The 4,705-nt window shown below is 35.7% G+C and overlaps 1 non-coding gene across 1 annotated transcript; it reads left to right on the top strand.

The window, feature by feature from the left end:
• The first annotated feature begins 797 nt into the window (after positions 1-797).
• Positions 798-904, top strand: LOC124891950. Its single transcript, XR_007049969.1, has one exon. It is a non-coding gene; the product is annotated as a small nucleolar RNA R71 (small nucleolar RNA).
• The last annotated feature ends 3,801 nt before the right edge of the window (positions 905-4,705 follow it).

Below are 4,705 nucleotides of genomic sequence, written 5' to 3'. Positions count from 1 at the left end.
GTAAACTCCGCTTGTACCCCATGATTCGTCTTCTTGAGAGGTACATTACTTAATTTTTTCCCTCTCCTAAAAGAGATAGCCATTACTTCCTTGGGATTAGGATTTTTATAACTAGGTAAACCCCTTGAATTCTTGTTTTCTGAGCTTTAGCTAACTGACCTATCTACTTCTCTTGATTCGTTTGATCCATTGTCTAATTTTTTATCGCTATATCCATTTGCTTTATCAATATCTTTCTTACAGCCGCTTCTATATTACTGGACTGAGTGTTTGTTTGATTTCCTTATTGTAAATAAAACGACTCAGGTTTTCCCTAATTGTTACTCCATGAGAAGTTAGGGGGATTCTTCCAGTTATGATTCTACGCATTCCTATAGTTTTGGTTTTCTTTTTGTGCATTGCTCATAAAATTAACTAACTCTTGATTTGCTCCACATAAATCTATTGAGTGACCACTGCTTCCATAAATCTGACACCAAGTCTACATCTTCTGAGCTGAATTAACCTAGGTGACACACTCAAATTGTTAAGCTGTCAAATTACCTGGTTTTGAAAAACTGCCATTGATATAGCCAACGTAGTAAAACTATTAATTTCTATCATACATGCAGTTTACTTTACCAAACTTTTGGATGCATCGCCATGCCAATTAGTATTACTTTGTGCAATCCGATTGAGAAGAGTGTAGAGTTCATCGTATGTATTATTCAATGTTTGACTAACTATAGCTAAATATAGAAAAAATTGTGTTCGGGTCAAGACTTCTCACTAAAGTGTAGCCAAACCGACATTTGACTTTTGGAGATGTGGACAGAGTTTGAGAAGATCCTTGAATCATTCCCATGCTTTATATGAATTTTCCTTTTGATTTCTATTCAAAGCTCAAGATTTCATTCTTCACCTTGTCGTCTTAGTAGATGGGAAGAATCGAAAGAAGATCTTTCAAGTAAGGTCATCCCAAGTGGTGATAAAATTTAAGGTTCTTCGTTCAGCCATCTCTTTGCTTCTACCAAAAGTGAGAATGAAAAAAATTGAGCCTCACGTTATCAGTGGAGAATCCTATGGGAATAAATATGTCATTAATCTCGAGAGAGTTCTGCAAATGTTTTTTTGGATCCTCATGAGATAGGATTGTAAATTACCTGCTAGTGTGCAACAATTGTACCATATTCTTTTAAATTAGCTTGACAACTGAATTGTGAGCGTCGATGTGGAAACTAATTGAAAAACATTTATATTTCTTCTTGTGTTTGAATCAATCCTGGAAAATTTTGTATATTTCTATCCTAACCACAAATCGATTCTCTACTTATGAAAGATAAGCACATTTTGTACATTGTTTGTTCTAATCTAATTTTACTCCTTTCAAGCTTACAAAAGCTATATAAATCTATTTTAAAGTCTGTCAATCTTTAAAATAGTGAGAGAAGAAAAAAAGAACAAACAAATACAATAATTAGCATTAACCAACATGAACATACACTAAACAATCATGTTCATAGCCTTAACTCTAGAAAAAAGGTTTTAAACCACTCATAATTTAATTTACAATAACAAGATTAATGTAGTTCATACACAAAATAAATAATGGAAAAGAGAAGAATAAAACCCTATTTGAAGCCCCCTTCATGTATTTTTCAGTCCTAAGTAATCTAAGAATAAAAAGAATTAAAGCTAAGTGTCCTTGTTATTCCATAAATCTATGCCATGGATTGGGATATTCCATGTCTCTTTTGTGGAACTGTTTTGACCCCATATACAAGAGCTAGTACCCTTTAGGGAAAGAGCTGAAGATATGGCAACTAGAACTTTATTCTCTCTGGTAGAAACCTCGGTTGACAGATAATTGACATGACCCAACCCGGGGCCTTATCGTAATGGGTGTCCCAAGTTCAACCGAAACTGGAGACCACCCCTATTACCCAACCCTACCTCCTGCCGCCTACCCAGAATTGTTTAAATTTTGAACATATAAAAAGATAACGTAATATTTTACATGAAGACATTGGGAAAGGTTCTCCACCGTGACAAACCTAATCGAGTCCAATCGTCCCATACCAACCGTCAAACCATACCAAGCAAAACCAAAATCATAAATCTGACCATAACCAAATAAGATCCATTAATAATTATATGTAATCCCAAAGTCAAAGAGGATGGAACAACCAATAATCCCATCAATTGATGTCAGACCCAACACTAATAACAATACTAAGGCTAATATCCATACTGATCTCGCCCATACCAACCCATCGTAGTTCCATAAAAGCCTCTAACCAAAAGAATACAAAAATCTAGTTGGGACATGCCCCCAACCATTGCCAAAATAAATACCCATAAGTAATCAAGAGTATGAAATAACATCTATGAAATAGAGCCTTCCAAAAAGATAGAAGTTCACCACTTCAATCAACAATTGACCCTCGAATGTCTGAATACTATGCACGAGGAGTAGAATAGTCGGTTCCTACATTACATGGGGATATAGCAGCTCGAAGATGGATTAATGGGTGAATGCTAGCAAGAACTTAGGATAAGCATAAAATAATGTCATTTGATAAAACCATCCATATACACGCTAACCATACATATATATATAACCATGCCAGGAAAGGAAATCGGGTTTAGTATGCATTTAAAATATTTAACTTGGGTATGTGAAGCTTAGCCATCCTAGAACCACCAACGGGCTATATGGGTCCAGTGTAACCCCTTGAATGGGCCCCAATACGTGTAGCCACACAAAGTGGAGATACTATAAGAGTCGAGTATTCCCATGTAACCTTCACTCTCCATGATACATATGATATGTGTACTTAGAGGATTCTTGTGTACCTCATAATTATTATATAGGTTCACCATTGCCTACCCCTCATTTCAGGAAAAATAAGTTTCTTATGTTCGTCCATTGGACCACCACCTTTACGGTTGGCTATTACCACCTGCCATTATTGCGGAATTAAAACTATTTCCATCAAAACCATTATTCTATTATTGGTATTAGCCATTTCTATGAGATAGAGGTATCCTCATACCGACTAAAACTTGCAAGTATTATCCTCAGCAAAACCTTTTAGTGGTCAAGGGATTCCCATGAATCCATAGACCATGTTATCTAATTAACTTAGGGGATTCCCATGTACCCCACAAGTATTCATTACTATATTAACTTGGGAGATTACCTTGTACCCCACAAGTAGGTTTATTAAGGAAAATCGTTTCAAAACCCTTCAAATCATTTAGGGATCTATTACCAAGTTCAAACAATGAAATAGTTCCTTTAGAAATCCAATGACATAGTGAAATCATTATCATAGGCTTTTTATCAAATATATTAGGGATATAGTATTTCAAAAATAAAATCCAATTACCAAATAACAATTCCCCTGCAACCAATTATCGAAAAACACCATTAATGTATATAAAAGTATAATTAACAAATAGGAAAACCATAACCAAGCATTTAAAAAAAAACCTAAATCTTTTGAAAACCCAAAACCATGCAATAATCAAACCATGAAAATATTTTATAAAACGATGCCTTTAGTTAGAACTAACAATGAGGCAAAAGAACATGCCTTAAACTAAGAAGATGATGGAGAGAAATCACAAAGACTAGCCCTAATTTACTCCTTGAGATGAAACCCTAGCTTCCCTTTCCCAAGAACTCTAGAGAGGAATTAAAAGTGTTTTGTAAGTGTTTAAGAATAGAATAGTAGGGAAAATAACCTCCTAACTGCAATTTAAGTCATGGGTTATTATTAGCATAAGTGGGGAAATGTCAAAATTTCATGCACTTAAACTGCATTTAATTCCCTTCATAGGATACAACTGACACTTACGAGTTGTACCTATTCTATATAAGTGGTTTCCACCTCTTATACCCTAGGCTTTCCCCCTTGGACCCAACACTGTCCAAGGTATGATTCGTATCCAAGTGTATGACTAGTACCCATAAACCATAGCCATGGGAAGATAGAATCCCAGGAGGTTTGAACGTTGTCTACTGTACGAGTCATGAGTATGACTTGTATCCTAGCTTATGGCTCATAGTGAGCCACTCGTACTCAGATTCAACCTAAGTCACTAAATCTAAGGTTAAGTGAAGAAACCAAGCAACCATTATCAACCGGTATGACTAGTACCACCCAAGTTGTACCCATTCCAGTAACTAATTCCACCCCACCAGGCAACATTAGTCAGTATACGACTGGACCATACCACCCATAACCGAGTGTACTACTCATTTCCTACGATAAACCTTTCCCAAAAACCAGAAATCAAGGAAATTTTCTAAGGTCCAGTCATCCCCAAATTTTATAGGGTGTTTCATTCCTTCCTACAAGGATCAGTCATCCCCAAATAGCTAAAAAGGTAGGGTAAACATAAGCACGATTCATTTGGAATATCAAATATATTTTCAATATTAACAAAGTTTGAAAACAAAGATACAAAGATATTAATCTTTCCTTTAAAAAATTAGAAAATATGGATGTGTAGAAGAATACATACCTTCCGCACAAATCCAGAAGCTGAAAAAAATGCGGATACTTTGACATTATGTCCTGCTCTACTTCCCATGTAGCTTCTTCCACCTTATAGTTCCACCATAGAACTTTAACATAATCCACATCCTTCATTCACAACTAATGAACCTGCCTATCCAAGATCTCAATCGGGACCGCATCATAAGAGAGAGAGTCCG

Source organism: Capsicum annuum, chromosome 1 (genome assembly GCF_002878395.1).
Source record: "Capsicum annuum cultivar UCD-10X-F1 chromosome 1, UCD10Xv1.1, whole genome shotgun sequence".
Lineage (NCBI taxonomy): Eukaryota > Viridiplantae > Streptophyta > Magnoliopsida > Solanales > Solanaceae > Capsicum > Capsicum annuum.
This window is presented reverse-complemented; position numbering and strand designations above follow the sequence as displayed.